The sequence below is a fragment of the Triticum urartu genome, chromosome 2 (assembly GCF_003073215.2).
Source record: "Triticum urartu cultivar G1812 chromosome 2, Tu2.1, whole genome shotgun sequence".
Taxonomy (NCBI): Eukaryota; Viridiplantae; Streptophyta; class Magnoliopsida; order Poales; family Poaceae; genus Triticum; species Triticum urartu.
In genome coordinates, this window is record NC_053023.1 from 732,344,186 (window position 1) to 732,363,194 (window position 19,009).

Sequence of the window (19,009 nt, forward strand, 5' to 3'; positions counted from 1 at the left end):
TAGGAGATAACACGAGTGATGTTTCGTAGGTGTGCAATAGGAATTGGAAAGTGGCTCACCGAGTTCGACGGAACATTGCGATAAAGTTGACGAACAGTGTATACGTACTTGCAAAATTCTCCGCGTGTGCTCGACGGAACATGTTGTTTCTTCTCTGAATGGAGCTGCGGCATGGAGCAGAATATTTTGGCGCAAGGACTCGAACAGGGATCGCCTAAATCACCGGCATAGAGCACCGGCGTCCATGGAGCTGAAATCTGGAAACGGTGAAGAACTAAACGATTTAGAGGAGGGGCTGTTTCTCCTGTAGGTTTCCTGTTCCTTTAGTTTGTCTGCCTGTAGGTGTGCGTGGGTGAAGAAAGAGATGAAGCCCTTGAGGCATGGCCCTGGGAGATGAAGTGGAGAGAAATAGGCACAAGGAGGAGGAGATGGAATTAAAAGAGAAGGGCAGGAGGCAGCGTTCACTTGAAATGTTCTGGCTGTTGGCGTTTCCTCTCTGTACATGTATGTGTGTCTGTACATGTCCGTGCGTGAGTGGAAGGAGATGAAGCGTTTAGAGAGAAATAAGCAAGGGAGAGGGAATAAAAGGAAGGGCAGCAGTCAAGCGTACATGTGTTTTTTCTCTGTACGTTTTTCCTTATGTGTAAAGATTTTTTTTTTGAGCAACTGCACCCTTTATTAAACGTTCAAAGACATAAGGATACAGATGATGTCGGGCAAACTAGTAAGCCACACATGGCGCCCTGAGCTAAGCGAGGCAGCAGCCTTTGCTAAGGCGTGCGCCTTCCCATTATGTTTCCTACTTTCATAAATAAATTTTACATCGTGGAAAAGCCTCCTCTGGTGCTTAATTTCTTGCATGATTGCAAAATATCGGCATGGGACTTCATCCTCTATGTTGGTCACCACTTTGAGGCAGTCTGAGGCGACACAGATGGATTGAGCATGCAGGTCCATAGCGAGCGAGAGTGCCTCGCTGCAGGCTTGTGCTTCAAGGACTGTGGGGTCAAGGAGGCCGTCATGTATGATGGCGGATGCACCGAGAAACATGCCTCGCTTGTCTCTGCAAATCACCGCTGACGCTGCCCGGTCGCCGATCTTCGAGAAGCCACCATCAACATTCATCTTGACCTCATGATTGACGGGCGGAATCCACAAGCTAGATTGCGTCCGGTTGTTTGAAATTCCTGAATTTACATGCAAGTCCCCAGAATTTACATGCAGGTCCCTGAGATTTGCTTGCCGGCCCTTAGGCTTTGCCGTCTTCTCGGGAATCATCTCCAGCTCAGTCAAGAAATTGCTAATGAAAACATGAGTGCTCAGCAGGCTTTGGAACTGATTGTCGTGGATGGCGCGACGCCTTGCCCACCAAATGGCCCACATCGTCACGAGCACCCGTGCTAATTCCGCCGAGGGCAAAGTATCAACCAGCCATAACATCCATAACTTCGCATCCTCCGATCTGTTTGATATGATAGTCTCCGTGAGGTCTTCATCAGCAAGTGCCCAAACACAGCGGGCCATACGGCAGTCGAAAAGGGAATGGCGCCAAGTATCATTTGCCGCGTGACATATCAAGCACTCCGCCGAATCAGCCATGCTACGGTGGTGACGCACCGCACCTGTCGGGATGGAAGTCTTAGATAGTCTCCAGGCAAAGACTTTGACTTTTGAAGGAACCAGGGCTCCCCACAGCTGGCTCCATGACCTGCGGTCGGACTCCCCATTAGAGTGCCCCTCATTATGCTCGAGCCAGTCGGTTCGTTGCTGCTTAGTTGATGACAACAACCTGTACGCTGAACGTACTGTAAAAATTCCTTTCCGTTCATAGTGCCATGACCAGAAATCCTCTCGGGCCCTAGAGCTTAGAGGAATATTCAAGATTGCTTCCTTGTCCATCTCATAGAAGTGCTCCTCGAGTACAGCTACATCCCAAGTAAAAGTGATCGGGTTAATGAGGTCCGAAACTTTTTGCGGAGGGTTTAAGGATTTTGGACAAACTGGTCGCAGCTTGAAATCCCGTGGGATCCAGTTATCGAGCCATATATGTGTGTCCTCCCCTGAGCCAATCCTCCTTACTAATCCCAGTTTGAGCGTGCCCCTTCCTTCAATTATTGAGCGCCAAACCTGTGACAGATTCTTGCCCAACTCAGCTTCAAGAATTGAGGACGCGGGGTAGTAGACAGCCTGCAGTATCCTGGCACTGAGGGAGTTTGGTTCCTGAAGAAGGCGCCAGGCTTGCCTAGCAAGCAAGGCCAAGTTGAAAAGCTCGATGTCGCGGAACCCCATACCTCCCATGAATTTGGGCTGTGTCATAACTTCCCAGGAGACCCAGGCGGTCTTCCTCTCACCATTCTTCGATCCCCACCAGAATTTTCGCAAAAGACTATTGATATGCTGACACAAGCCCCGTGGCAGTTTAAAACATGCCATGGGATGTGTGGGGATTGCTTGAGCGACCGATTTGATAAGAACTTCCTTTCCTCCAACTGAGAGTGTTTTTTCCATCCAGCCCTGGACTTGCTTCCAAATTCGATCTTTTAGATATTTGAAAGACCCCTCCTTCGATCTCCCCGCGTCAGCCGGGAGACCGAGATATTTGTCAGACAGTTTCTCATCATGTACTGCAAGAATCTGTTTAACCTCTTGTCTCAAACTTTTCGAACAGCCCTTGCTGAAGAATATTGAGGATTTGTCCTTGTTGATTCGCTGCCCAGAAGCGGCACAATATTTATGCAGTAGGAGATCCACTCTGTTTGCCATGTCAGGTGTCGCATCAAAAAACAGAAGACTGTCATCTGCGAAAAGAAGATGATTTACCTGGGGTGCACCAGCTGCCACTGTAATGCCCTGAATCCTCTCATTTGGCAGTGTGGATTTCAGCAAACAGGAGAGGCCTTCAGCTGCCAATAAGAACAAATACGGCGATATCGGGTCCCCCTGCCTTAGGCCTCGAGAGGGCCTAAACTCCTCTTGCTTCCCTCCATTGAAGATGACCGAGAACGAAACAGAAGTGACACACCTCATCACAATCTCTGTAAATCATGAGCTAATTCCCAAATTAAGCATAACTCTTTCTAGATAATTCCACTCCAGTCTATCGTAGGCTTTCATCATGTCCAGTTTTAGAGCATAAAATCTATTACTCTTCCTCTTCTTTCTCTTCATATAGTGTAGACACTCGTACGCCGAGATGAAGTTATCCGTAATGAGACGTCCTGGTACAAATGTTGATTGTTCCTCAGAGATGATGTCGGGGAGAATGAGCTTGAGCTGGTTAGCCAAAACCTTGGACGCGATCTTGAAGATCACGTTACAGAGGCTAATCGGTCGAAACTGTGCTAAATTTTTTGGACTAGCAATCTTGGGAATAAGAACAATGAACGTTTTGTTTATCTCCTCCGGGGAATCCTCTCCATTCAGAACTCGAAGCACCATAGCGGTAACCTCATCACCACACAGCTCCCAGTGCCGCGGAAAAAAGTGTGCAGGAAAGCCGTCCGGCCCGGGAGCCTTTGTGGGGAACATTTGGAACAGAGCCGTTTTTATCTCAGCTTTGCTATACTCGGCAGTAAGAATGGTGTTCATCGCTGCATCAACCTTAGATGGTATATGGGAGAGCACCTCCTCAATCCCTACCGTATTCTCGGAAGCGTACAGATTACTATAAAAGCTTGTTGCCATATCCGCCATCTCATGCTCCTCTTTGCAGACTGAACCATCACCACGCTGCAGTTTGGCTATACGGTTCTTTGCCTTGCGGGCGCTGACTTTACGGTGGAAAAACTTTGTGTTGCTATCGCCTTCCGCAAGCCACTGGATGCGCGCCCTCTGACGCCACATAATCTCTTCTCTTAAACATAATTCCACCATCCGAGCCTCTATGCTCTTCTCTTCGGCGGATGGCCCTGTCCTGTTTGGCAACGAGCGCAGTTGTTGAAGCTTTTGTCGTAGTGATCTCAGCTCAGTCCGTACCGCTCCAAAGTTGGTGCGGCCCCAACGGTGCAAGCGACCAGCAACATTGGCCAGTTTATTCGATAACGCAGCCACGGTCTGGGCTGGCCCCTCCGATGTCCAAGCGTCAGCAAGGGTATCTTCAAACCTTGAGTCACGTTCCCACATACACTCATATCGGAATTGTTTCTGTTTCACACGAACATTCGTATCAGCGAGCTCGGTATCGAGAAGTATAGGACAGTGATTGGACTTTGCCGCTGTAAGGTGCTCAACAGTCGCAAAAGGAAAGAGAGCTGACCAACAGGCCGAAGCCAAAGCTCTGTCTAGGCGAACGCGGTAGTAGTGCCCACCAGCCACCTTCTTTTCCCATGTCCAGTCCAAACCACGGTAGCCAAGGTCAGCAAGACCGCATACATCGACAGCTTCTCTGAATGCCTCGATTTGAGCATTGTCACGTGCATTAGGGCCGTGTTGCTCGTCTGACCTGAGAATCTCGTTAAAATCTCCAATGCACATCCATGGTAGAGAGCTCTCTCCCCTAAGCCATTTCATAGTATCCCAAGTCTTGTACCGAAGACTTCGGGTTGCTTCTCCGTAGAAACACGACAGCCTCCATTGATCCCTCCCTGGTTCTGTAACCCAGGCATCCACATGATACTCAGAAAAGTTTTTTATTGCAACATCCACGGAATTTTTCCAAAAGATACAAAGGCCGCCACTGCGGCCACTACTACCAACTCCAAAGCTGAAATCATAACCTAAAGAAAAACGAAGACCTTCAACACGACTCTTTTGCAGCTGAGTTTCCACTAAACACAGGATAACAGGCGAACTTATCTCCACTAGATCGCGGAGTTCGCGAACTGTCGCGGGATCGCCAATCCCATGACAGTTCCAACTTAAGAATTTCATTGGGCCTGGCGGCGCCCCGGCTCGGAGCCCGCCAATAATGCCATCTTGTTCTTGTTTTGCTTCACTGGTGAATCTGACTTTTTCGCCTTCTTAGCATCCCTGGGAGATACATATGCAGGAGGGAGTGGTGGAACCATCACTAGGGCTTGGTTTTCATTTGCTTGTGACTTATTAGCTGCTCCAGAACCTTGTGCCACTGAGTTCAATGCCTGATCATGTGGATTTTCAGCCGAAACAAAGTTAAGATTTCGGCGCACTGCCGGTGCTTCTGTTCTCTGTTCCTCGCCCTCCGGTATAGTTGCTGGTTTTAGCGGGCTTGTGACATCTTCCCCAGCCTCTTCGTCCTCATCCAGCCCGGCCTCTTGTGATGATCTTTTGCACGGTGATGCTGGCCGAGCCTGGGGGGCTCCCCTGCCAGTCCCGCCTCTGCCTCTACCTCCCGAGCGGCCACCGCGCGAGGAACGGCCTCCTCCTTGCTGATCTGGTGTTGTCTCCCTTCTCTTTGCTAACATCCAACTTTCCCACTGCTTGTCTTTAGCCTCCCAAACTCCATCACCGCACTCCTCATGGTTATGACCCATGAAACCACAAACTTGACAGAAATACGGTATCTTCTCGTACTTTACAGGGAGGAACTTCCTTCCTTCGCCCGCCACATTAAGCGGCGTTACCCTGGTTAAGGGTTTGTTCACCAGAACCCTTGCACGAACTCTGACATAATCTCCCTCATAGAAGAGCCTAGGGGAGAGATGAGTTTCCTTAACCCGACCAATACGTCGTGCTCGTTGATCCACTACCTCAGGTTTCCTGTATAGCTCTGGTATATTGTGTATCTGAGCCCAAACATAAAGACCATCAAAGACATAGGATGTTGGTTCCTGCTTTCCATCATAATCTTCGATGAGCATACCCATCCCGCGAAACAGCCAAGGTCCACCATGAACAACCTTCTTCCAATCCCCCAAACAGAACATCTGGAAGATATAAAGATTTTCCCCAGCCTCCCTGTACTTGGGTACATGCGCTAATCCCCAAACTGATTTCATGGTCTCAAACATCGACGATGAGCTGAAAACCCTAGTTGTGTTTACCTTCCCGATCGCTAGCCATCTTGCATCTGCTTCGTACTTCTTCAGATCTTCCTGCCCCACAACCACGTCATCCAACTCGTCGTCCTGCAGATCAAGGTGTTGCAGCATCTCTTCAAGATTCTTCCCCTTCCAGCCCGCAGAAGATGATCCCGCATCTGCCGCCATCTAGGGTTCGCGCCTCGTCTACTGCGAGCCAACAGCCAAGGAACCATGCGATCCGCCCTGATGAGCCCCCGCCGCAGGCCCGGACGAGCAGCACGGTGGGATCCGGTCGACGGACGGTAGAAAATCTCTAGGCGGCGGAGGAGCGCCGCCAGAGACGAGAAACCCTAAACTCGAGGGTAGAAAACTTTTTTATCGCTGTTCCTTATGTGTAAAGATGAGTAGGTGAGAAGGGTTTAGCCACAACCTGATGGAAATGGGCTAAGGCCCAGGTGGAAAGGAAATAGTGAATGGGAGAGAAATGAAAACACATTGGGTTAGGCCCATGCAGTTTGGGAAAAGAAAAAGTGGGCTGCTCATATGGAAGAGATAGATGTGTTGGGAAATTCTGCCAGAGTTTGAACAAACAAACGAACTAGATTTTGTTCTAATAGGAAAATCTAAAAGAAGGAATAAAAGATCAACAAAATCAAATGAAGTTCCAAATATACAAACGCGCATAATTAATATGCCGAAGACAAGAAAAATAAAACCCAACTTAAAGTAAAGAACAAAATCAAAAGTTTAATTTAAGTTGGCATTAGTTCAAATTAAATCCTCCAAATTATAAAGGTCCAATTTAAGCTTTGTTAACCAATAAAGCAAACAAAATTTTCTCGCCCTGATTTTTGGAAAACTTTTTCTTAAACATTCCGAGAATCGGGATGTTACACGACGATGCCTCCAGAAGGGAACGACGTCTGAGACGCCGCCATCGTCCGCCAAGACCGCAGTCAGGCGCGATTTTCACCGGAAGCCACGTCTTTCCGACCTCGTGGCTGGCTGAAACCGAGCGGAACCGAGCCACGAAGACGTATGTCGCCGTCGGTACTCCGGCGGAGATCCGGCATCTCCTCACCGGTCCCTCCACGCGCCGCCGGTCGGCGGAAGGCCTCCCCGCGACGGATCCAAACGGGGCGTTGGATCTGCAGTAACCGCCATCACCATCACGACTAGGACAGCCCACCCCGCCGAATGGGGCGCTGCCACCGTCTCCGTCCATGCAGGGCCGCCGCTCCGCCGGCGATGGTGCTCCGGCCCCCGCCGCACAGCCCGGATTCACCGTCCTAGCCGCCGCCGTTGGATCGCATGAGAAGGGCCGCCCCCGCTGCCTCAGATGGGATCCGCCACATCCACCCGCCCAGAAACCTTTGGCACCGGGCCCGCCGCCACCGCGGCCCACGCCGGCGGCAGCGGCGGCAGGAGGGGGCGGCAAGGAGGTGCTGGCAGCGCTAGGGTTTCAGGGCCCCTGGCGCCGCCCGGGGGAAGGCGGCGCGAGGGGGAACTTGAGAGGCCATTCATTTATAAAGACACTAAAACAAATATGGAGACAAAATACAAATATAAACGGCATAACTTCATCTCTCTATGAATTGAATGTGATTTTGTCGTGTGTTATTATTTCTTGGTTTACCTATAATTAAGTTCATAATAAAACATAGTTCTACCTTAGTACTCGTGTATTTTAAATGATCTAGCTTTTAAAATGTATATACTTCAAACAAGACTTTTGAAATTGAAATGTATACATTTAACTTTGATTTTAATACTTCAGACATGGTTATGTTTTAATATTGTTAGAAGTAAATAAAAAAGGAATAAATATTATATACTTAATTTTGTAATAATATTAGTTATGATGTAATTGTCACCGATGCCATAAAAAGTAAAAATATTTACTATAAAACATGATTTCTTCATATTAGTTATGATATAAATGTCTCTTTTCATCCTTCGGTCCAACCAGTCCTTCACCATCTCACCAATCAATTCGCCTTGGAATAGATCAGTTGCTAATTACCTATTCTATGGATACGCACACGAATGAACTCAAATTTTTTTCTAATTTGACAACTCAAACAATCTATGAATCGTTCACAGTTACACGCAAGATATGCTTTTTTAGGGGAAAATGGCACGCCGAGCGAAACGGCCAAATCACACGTACGTCTGGGCCATAGCCTTGCTATGCGCTCAGCGATACCAAATGGGCCCTAAAGCACTGGAGGGTGGGTGTTCAATACAAGAACATTTTTTAAAAATTATGATATTTTTAAAATTCATGAACATTTTCTAGATTCATTAATGTTTTCAAAATTCTTATATATTTGTACAATTTGTGAGTATTATTTTAAAACATAAATTTTTAATTGGCAAACATTTTTTTCAAATAAGAATGTTTTTCCAGATATGTGAACATTTTTTATTTTGTTATTTTTTTAGTAGCCACAAACTTATTGGAAAAAAGTATTTTAAAAAGATTTCATCTTTGTTTCTCAATATTCATGTTTTACTGGAAAAATAATTAATAACTAACCCAAGAAAGAAGAGTGAGCCAAAAAATTACTGGAAGAGTAAAAAACTTGACAGGTGGACTTGGTTAGCATGCTCACACAAACCATGTATGTTTTCCCTCAAATTTGACGCAATAAGAGCATCTCTAGCAGACCCCGTATAAAGCCGCGACACACAAAATAACCGACAAAATACGGGTCGGCGCGGAAAATCCGGCCCGATCAGACACCGCAAACGCGTCCGACCCGTAAAATGATTTGCGGGGCGCGGCAAAAGATCTCCCTCAACTTTTAGATTCACGGGGTGGGAGGCCGACCCGTAAAATGTTTTGCGGGGCGCGGCAAAAGATATCCCTCAACATTTAGATTCATGGGGTGGGAGGCCGACCCGAGCTCGGCCCCTATTTGCAGCGAGATTTGGCGTGAGGAAAATTTCCGCACGGCCGTTCCTGCCCCTCCACCGCCACCGCCCCGCCACCGCCCGCTCCGGTGCATCTTCCCTAGAAGTTCGCCGCCAGGGAAGCCTCCCAGCCGTCCCCCGTCACCGTTGAGGTCGCGCATGCGCAATCCCTTCCAGCGAATCTCGTCGCCGTCCATGTTGCCCTCGCCGTCGCTCAAGGCACCACTGCGCCTGCCCGCAAGCGGCAGGGCAACGTGGTAGTGCAGGGTGGGAATCCGGCTAGCCCCGCCGGGAAGGCCCGCGCTCCGGGCGCCAACGCTGCTGCGCGATCCCTGCCGGCAGCGGAGAAGGTCGGCAAGGTCTCGGGCGTGAAGCGGAAGAAGATTCCTACAAAGAGGCCGGTGCCTTCATCCACTCCCTCCGCCCCGGCAAGAGGTTCCCCGGTGATGCCATTCAACGGCGCTGCTTCCACCGCTAGCGAGGTGTTCGACGAAATGGCCGGAAGGTATGCCTCTTTGATCCCTTCTATTTTCTTTGCTTTTCAACATTTGCGGTAGCTCGTGACTTGTTGTCGCTCACTATAGCGGTGGTTCGAACAATGCCACTGCCGAGTTCGTGAAGTTGTTGGACACCAACGCCGTTGACATCGATCAAGCCCCGTTCGCTGAATTCGATTACAATGAAACGGAGGGTGGCATGGATGATCACGGTGGTGAAGATGAATTGGAGGAAATAGATGAGGGGCATATGAGCAAGCACAAGCAAAAAAACGTGAGATCGAAGAACTACACAATCTTGGAAGATCAAATCTTAATCAAGGCTTGGAGTGCGGTGTCTCTTGATGCTTGCACGGGTACGTCTCAAAACCGCCGAGAGGTATTGGCAAAGGATCGAAGATCAATACTTTCGCATGATGGCAAGGTATCCCAATAGGACTCCACGCACCTTCCAAGGTCGTTGGGACGTGATCAAGCCGATTTATAGCCGTTGGGCTGCTTGCTTGGAACAAGTTCGCAATGCCCTCCAAGTGGAACCGTGGAATCCGACTATGTGAGTTCATTTTCACGTCCCAAGTTATGCAAATCATTTGTACCATATGAAGTGTCTGCGTCATTTGACTTTGTTTTAATTGTGTAGGACAAAATTGCCCAACAAAGATATAAAGACATGGAAGCTTCGGAAGGCAAATTTTTCAAACTAGAGCATTGTTGGGACTTGTTCAAAGAGTGCGACAAGTGGAAGTTGATTGACAAAGAATCTCCACCAAAGAGAGGTTCACTTACGAACATGGATGAAGATGAAGATGATGATGGCCCAAGAAACTTGAACAAGCCCGATGGTGACAAGAAGACAAAGGAGAAGATCAAGAGAGAGCACGAAGCATCGAGCTTGCGGGACAAGATAGATGCCATGGTGCAATCAAATGAGTTGATGTTAACGAAGACGTTGGAGACAAAGAAAGAGTTGGCTGAGAAGAAGGCACGAGAGAAACAAGAAAAGTGGCAATTTCTCAAGGACGAGGGGCTGCGCAAGGCGGCCATTGAGGAGAGAAGAACATGTGCCGCTGAGAACAGAGCCATGTCCAAGCTGTTTGCCGATGAGAATAAGAACATGACATTGAACCACAATGACATGGACGACCTCACCAAAGAATGGCATGATATGGAAAGAAGAGACATCTTGAAGCGGAGGATGCTTGCGTTGGCCAGTGTGTGTTACAGTGCCGGAGATGTTTCCTCAACGGGATTTGGAACCAATGTCGCCGATGCATTCAGTGCGCCTGCCGGTGATTTCGGTGCCAGAGGTGGATTCGGAGGCGGCGATGACCTCGATGGAGGTGGTGCGGAGTGAAGATCGACCAAGATGATGCCGGACGTGGTCGTAACTTTTGCGTGAACTCCTTTTGCATTTGTCCTACAAAAGTAAGCTTTTATTTGCGCGCGAACTGTGTTCTATTGTTTGAATTTGAACTCAATTGTCGGAGTCGCTGTCAAATTCGCTCATTGGGAGTCTTCGGTTTGCGGGTCAACGCGGTGGTGCCCGAGCACACCCCACGTAGCTGACCCGTAAAAGAGCATCTTCTGCAAATATCTTTTTTTACGGGTCTGTTTTGCGGGTCTGACTCTGACCTCGCCTGCGCCGGCCCGCATAGCCCCTTTTCCGCAAACTGTAAACTCATTATGCGGGTCGGCGTTATACTGGGTCTGCTAGAGATGCTCTAAGCCTCAAATGAGAGTTCTCCACCCGGGACAACGAGCAAACATGTAAGGCTTTGGGCCGGCATCGTGCGGGGTCTTTTTTTTCTTTTCCAATTTTTATGCAGTTCATGAATTTTAAAAATAATTAAAAAATATAATATGTTCATGATTTTTCAAAAAAATGTATCTGCATTGCTTTAAAATTTTCATGTTTTTTTATTGATAAAATGTTAAAAAATGTTTAGGATTTTGTTCGTGAATTTCTAAAAACATGTTCATGATTTTTTTAACATGCATTGTTTTAAGAGATTTCATGAATTTTAATAGAGAAAGAAAAAGGAATAAAGATAGCCTAAAATAAAGTAACACGGAGAAAAATGAAAAACAAAATTCAATGTCATCATGGTTTATGTGATATATGTGCTAGTGTGCCATTTATTTTTGCACTTTATAAAGAAATTGTTGAAGACATATCACCTCTGGAAAATGAAAGAGCTGATATATATTGTGGTCCAACTAAATGATACATCTTATGTTCACCCAAGAAGAATAGTAAAAGATGTTGTAGTTCTTTGCGGTAGAACTAAGTATATTGTAGTGGTTTTCTAACGCTTGAAGAACCACATGATAGATTTTGTCATATATTGTTTGGTAGAGCTTTCTTGCATACAATTACTATTGTGGTTGATCGTTAAATTTGGTGATGATCATTCTGAATTTAATTTCGCTAGATTCTCTAATCAACGTATCATTGGAGATAGTTCAACAAAGGATGAATTAGCACTTATTGCTTCTATAGGTATTCCTCCAAGTGATCCGCTTGAGTAATATATTTAACTAAACATCATTTTTTTAATTAATCATGATGAGAGAAGACTAACTAGTGGAGCATTTTATTTTGAGCCACCACTCTTGAAAGTTAATATTCCACATGATCCATTGGGAAAACCTAGGCCTCCCCCAAAGGGAGATCCTGTGTTTGAATTAAAACATTTACCTAACACAGTCAAGTACACCTTTCTTGATTAAAATAAAGTATATCACGCTATTTATGCTAACCTTCCAGAAAAGGAAGAAAAGAGATTATGGAGGTCTTGAGAGCTCCCAGACAACTATTGGTGATATTTTGGATGATCTCAAGGGAATCAATCCATCTTTATGTGCTCATAAAAGGAAAAAGTCTATTTTAAACCCTGAACTCGTAGACGTTCGGCGAAACGAACCCCAAGTCGAAATCCCGGTCGATTGCACCCTGAACAATGCAATCCCGGTCTAAATCAAACCCTGACAAATGTCAACCGGGATTTGTCTAGCTAGTGGGCCTCCTCTGCGTTGGGCCAGCCCATTTATTCTTTTGTTTGCTCAAACATATTTGTCTTTATTTTTTCTGTTGCTCTTTAGCCGCAGAACTGCGGCTGTAGTTAAAATAAAAATTATATCACAACGCTCGAAGATTATATCACAAAAATGTTCGCTGTGTAGTTAAAATAAAAATGCTCCTGTAGGGCTCGCGCAAACGGTCCGGCCCATTGCCAGGAAACGAGCGAACATACGGGAAAAAAATGTAACGAACTAAAAAGTTGTGCGGCTGGTTGAATTTGAACAGGCGACCTTTCGCTGGATAGCCGCGACGCCAGCCAGTGCGGCTATCGATTGGGATTGATATTACAGTACAGCGTAAGTTTAAAGTATATGGTCAGCGACAGATCCCTTTTTTTAATCTTCCTTCAAAAAAATGAAAAATGTTTTCTTGAAGAAATTTAAAACTCAAACAAACTGTTGAAACGTGAACAATTATTGAAAACATGAACAAAAAATTATATACGACGAACGATTCTCAAATAATTCAACATTTTTTAGGTGTGCGATGACCAATTTTTAACTACACAGCGAACATTTTTGTGATATACATTGAAATAATTTAAAACATATTATACATTTTTATGATATACGATGAACAATTTTTTTACATTGAACATTTTTGTAATATAATCTGAAAAAAATTAACTGAAAAACCATTTTTGTGATTATACATTGAACAATTTTTTATATGCGCTGCAAAACCATTTAAATACCCGTTGAACATTTTTTGATGTACACTGAACAATTTAAAATTGTGAACAAAATTTGAAAAAGTAGATAAATAGCAGCGACGGCAACCACGCTAGCTACCTACTCAGTACGTCTATATTGCAGCGCCAATTTTAAAGTACAATGTATCGCGACATATTTCTCTTTTCTTTAAAGTTTTCAACAATTCTTGAAAACAAATGTGATTTTTTAAATAGGTTGAATTCTTTAAAAATATACTTTGAATATTTTTTATATACGTTGAAAAAAGTTAAACAACACCAGCACGTGGTCGCATGTTCAAGGCACACCGTGCGCTTTTTTTTAATAAAAAAATAAAAGCGGGCCGGCCCAGCAGAAGCAAGGTGTAGCGCCCTTTGTGAAATTTTATTTCTTAACGGAAAAAAATAAATAAAGCTGGCCGGCCGAGCGGGGTGGAGGTGTGTGCCCTCAGCAAAATCCCAGCAATCCCGGCCATCCAAACGACTCGAAGGTTTGATTTAGATCGAGATTACATAGTTTAGGGTATAATCGACCGGGATTTCGATTTGAGGGTTCATTTCGGCCGAACTTTTACGAGTTCAGGGTTTAAAATGGACTTTTTCCGCTCATAAAATCCATATGGAGGCCGATGGTAAGTCCATTATTGATCATCAATGCCGCCTCAACCCAAACATGAAGGAAGTGGTAAGAACATACGTAATGAAACTTCTGAAGTAGGTATAATATATTCTATTGCAGACATATTTTTCTCGTAACATCCTACCAGAGCGAGTATAGAAGTCGAAGTGGTGGCTTGGCCCTCGCGTCGCTCCCTCCCTGGGGCGACACGAGCGGCGGCTCAGCCCCGTCCACCGCGCGCCCTCCTTCCACTCACTCCCCTCGCCGTCGCCGGTGGGCTCCGCCGGGCGAAGCCCGCGCGGATCCGGCGGCGGCGGGGCCTCTTCTCCCCGTCGTTTCCTGGGCGCTCGCGAGGGGGCGCTCGCGGCGGCGGGCGGCGGATGGCGGCCGGCGCGCGGAGCTCCGCGTAGGCTGCGGGCGGAGGGAGGGGTGCTGGGGCGGCGGCTTCGGTCCGAGCTCCTGGCGCGGCCTGGGCGTGGACGGCGTGCGCAGGCGGCGTGCGTGTGCGCGGCGACTTCGGATGCGCGCGTGGGGCGCGGACCGGCGGCGGGCGCGGCGGCGGCCGGCGCGCGGCGGGCGCAGCGACTGCTGGGTGTGGCGGGCTTGGCGTCCCTGTAGCGCGAGGTGTGCTGCGTGTGGAGTGCCGGCTCCTGCTCAGATGCTTCGCTCGAGCGGTTCGATCTGGATCTGGCGCCTTGGTGCTCCGTTCTGGTTGCTGCTCCTTGCGATGCAGGTGGTTGCTGCGATGGTGGTGGCCGGGACGGTGCTGCGGTGGTGGTTGGCGGCTACGGCCAGGGGGTGGTGCGTATCTGGGCGCGGTGGATCGTGGGATCCCGCGGTCAGAGTGAGGTCGACCTCCGCTGGGATGGTGGATCGTGGGCGGCGGTCGGTGGCGATTGATGGTGGCACAACTCTGGAAGAAATCCTTTGTTCCAATCTTCATCGAAGCCGGCGACGGCGGCGCCCGCGGGTGTCGTGACCTTTCTTGAAAGCGTCGTCTTGGAGCTGTGCTCCTCCTCTCCACGGCATTGGCTTCGGAGGGAAACCTCAGATCAGCTGGATCGGGCGATGGGGGGCGTCTTCGTGTCTTTTTCCTCCTTGGGGGCATCGTCTCGGAGCCGGCTACGACTGGAGACTGGTGGATGGCGACATCTTCGCTGCGTGGCTTGCTGAGGCGGGGCGTTGGTTTCTGTTTTGGCAACGATGATGGCGTTGAGAGGAGCTCGGGTCGCAGCATGGACTTCGGTAGTCGGTTCTTCCCGGCGTGTCCGAGGTGCCCTTCCTGGGCACGCTTGGCGCAAGTCCTACATATTTCCCTTTCGAAGCTCGTCGTCAAAGTCGGAACTGACGGTTGCTTGCGCGTGTGGCCAACTGTTGGCATGTGCCGTCGTGGCTTCGGCGGCTGTTTGCGGGTTGACTTTGATGGTGGAACTCTACGGTGAAGTCGGAGTCGCCCGTTCGAGGCAACCGGTGATGACGATGACGCTTGCGACTCCTCGGCGGATGTCTTTCTTCTTGTAGCCCCGAGTTTCATGTCGGTGGCCAGGTTGGCCGGTGGTGCCCATGTCATATGGGTTGAGTTGTATCGGTTTTAGCCCGGTTTTCCGCCAATTAACGGGGCAATTCTCTTCTTCTTAATCAATGAAATGGCAAGTCTTTTGCCTCGTTTCAAAAAATATATTCTATCGCTGATAGTAGATGGAATAGCCTAGTTCATCGTGTTCCTCAAGAGGGAGGCTTAACGGTTGTCCCTAACGAAAAACTTCTTGAAGGATTTTTCTTGAAGAGGTTGCATTAGATGAAAGAAGATAACAAATGATAACAATTGTGTTTTTGTCTAGATTGTAGTTGTTATCTTGGAGAGGTTTTGACATGATACATGATTAAAAAAATGAGAACCATGCTGTTTTGTTTGTATTGTGGTCATATCAAACCCATTCACCGTCGCGCAAACGGCGCCCTCTCGCGATAGCCACATCAGCAGCGGTGCACCGTAGGAAGAGAAAGGATTGAGAGAGAGAATAGTGCCTTGCTTCTCCCACGCAACTTCCCCTCCCCTCGCTCTTTCCACCCTCGAGCTGCGGCAGCTAGGGTTGCCGCCGTCGGAGGCGCCACTGGCTTGCCGGCCGCCACCGCCTCATCTTCCCTTCCCTCTCCCAGTGCCTGCCCCCCTCTCCCCTCTCTTGCCCCGTTTCTCCTTTTTATCCTCTCAAGCCTGAACTAAGCGGCGGACATCCAACTCCAGGTCCATGGAGGTGGCCGGCATGAGGGCCATCGACCTGGGCTGCCTTATGGCTGAGGGGCGACGGCCATCCCAGGGCAGAGGGAGCCGCTGTCGCTGGAGGGAGATGATGGTCCAGTCGATGGCGTCGCGGTTCGGCTTGGCTGCGGGCGGCAAATGGGTGCGAGGTGGTGTTCGACGCCACGCCTATAGACGAGGAGGTCCACGCCCCCTTGCCAGTATCCAGCGTATCTAGAAGTAAGTTTTATGGGTGGTTCGTTCTTCTTTTTGTTCCTAAATATTCTAAGAAAGATTGTTATGTGCCACTGTATAAAGATGGATTTGAAATCAATTGAGCTGTGCTGTACACTTCAAAAGGAAATGACGTTAACTGAACTTGTTCCTGCCGTTTGAAATTCAGTTATCTACAGAGAAACAACATATACCAGTTTACTGTGGCTTTTCTTGTATAAGGTTCCAAGCAAGATTGTTCGGTTGGTTCTTATTTTTCTTCTTAGAGATTTTGAGCAAGATTGTTATTTGTGACTGTGTGAAGGTGGATTTGAAATCAGTTCTGCTGCGGTGTGCACTTTAAAACGAGAACTGATCTTGTTTGTGCCATTTAAAATACAATGATCTACAAAGAAACAACAAATAACTTCCCAGTTTTAGAAGTGGTGCAGCAAATAGTTTGTTAGATGATTGAGACAGCTGCAGGTCCATATGACGACATCACAGAAAATAATAAAGAGCAAGTAATCTGACAATAGTATGTACCCTAAAAGCCACTCTTCTTCATGACTATATCATTGGCATTGAATACTATATAGAGACTAAGACAGTATATCGAAGTCATTTTATAAGATTTTGAGTTCGTCTTTAAGGAAAATTTGCAGTATCATGTTTAGTACGTCTGTAATTCTCTTACTGCTGTACTGGTGTTGAATAACGAAGTAACTGATATTGAATGTAATGTAGAATCTTAATTATTATAGTTGCACTATCAGATTAGCTCATTGTTGCTGAATATGGCATGTGCTTCTCATGATTTGCTTGCTCACAATCACTTACGTTACAGAACCAAACAAACACACACGTTTAGGTTCAGTAACGCTTCCTGACTATCTTATCTGTAATATAAAGAACAGAAGGGTGAACATTTCTTCCGAGTTTTTTCAGAGTCAATGATCCATTGGTAGAGAATATCATCTACCAGTTAAAGTAGCAAAACAAATAGATGTTCAGGCTCCTTTGTAGAAAATGGATGAAGTTTTCTTCAGTTTTTTACAGTTGACGATTCATTGAGTTTGCTGCAGCAAACGTTTGATTCAGATATTTCAATCCTCTGTTGTGCTTGCATGGTGACCAGTTGATCGGCGCTGATGCTACGGTGGTCCTCGTGGTGCCCGAGCCCGACGACTGCTGCGGCGCTTCGCCCAATCTTACCTTGATGTTCTTGCAATCGCTGCCCGGACTAGGTAAGGGGCTGTTGCCCTGCAACATGGCTGTCTCATGAGCTCACGATTGGCATGGTTTGAATATTTTTCACATATTTGTGACTGGGCGATGAGGAGGCTAAGCCCTTGGATCCCTCCGTCTCGCTGGGCCAGGGATCCCGTCCATGCCGCGTCGCCGCCGGCATGGAGGCCCGGGCTCGGGCAGCCGCTGCGGTGTCGGGTGCGCCGACGAGGTCTCTAGGGACCGCGTGGTGGGCGTCACCTCTCCCTGCCCCCGCCCGCGGCGACGAGTACCAGGTCATGTTGCGCCTCCAGTCCCAGCTCATGGTCATGCTGGACAAGCCCCACGACGTGCCTTGGATTCGGTTGTGGCGTGGACTGGAAAACGTACTGTGTTCTCTGATGCGTACCAGGAGGTTTGGTCGGTCAAGGCCAGGTATGAGTAGCTCTTGAGGCTAATGGATGGACGGATGTGTGTATGTATGGATGGATATCAGGGTCATGTTGCTTGGTGAACAAAGGCCGGGGGTACAACCTCCTTTCCGGTAAAAAATGAGGGGCGATGATGATGACTCTGGCTGAAATAAGCATGTCTTGAGCAATCAAGACTGTTGTGCCTCTGGGTACTAAATTAGAGCCCACCCTTATTACCTCTCTTGCAGCCTGTTCAATTCATCGGTAACGTTGGATGTTCTGCACCTCGGATGGTCATTCTGACGAGTGATAACCAGGGCAGTTCGTTTACATTGCGATGGGTATGTTATGTAGCAAGAGATGTGAGTGTTGGGCTTGAAGATCAAAGACAAAACTGAGCCCTCTTTTGCTATGCTACAAATTCACAAAATTTCCTTATCTACTATACAGTGTTCTTCTTTCTTTTATATTCCTCTATTGTGTTGATGTGAATGAAAATCCATCTGGACTTGGTATTTATGTCTTTTTTTGGTCATGAACTCAACCACCCTAAACTTGGATGATTTATAGTTGGGTTTACATACTCATGGATTTGATTTTGTGCTATCTCCCTTGTGAACAATCAAGCTATCAGGCGAGAATCGATTTGTGGCTTTTTTTTAAATGGTCGTTATGTGGTTCTTGAGGACTCGCACTCTGTTCTGTTTCTTTTTTTACCTCCTATTTATGGGCTCGCTTTTGTGAGGGAGTCCATTCAGGACCAGATACGTATCTTGTCTCTTATCTCCAGCAAGTCAGGTGCCAGTATGTTTGGGTAAGTGTCCACGACGGAGCAGGTAACTTACGGCGTTGACGCTGCCGGGCTCACCGTCCTCATCACAGCTGACCACAACCCACCCAACCTACTGTAATCCTTTGTTCTTGCATTGCATTGCAACCTCATGCTTGACTGCACATCTTGGTTGTGTGATCTGATGGAAACATATTTTGGGTATTTGTTTTGTCACATGATGGTGATCTCTTCCCAACAAGTAGTCACACAAATTATATTCGGAAATCTGTTGGACGTCTCTTAGTTTGCACCTTCATGATGCATGATTAAAATTTGGCATTAGACAAACAAAAAATGTGATCAGCCTCTCTAAATTTCTTTGAATTCTAGAGTAGCACCGA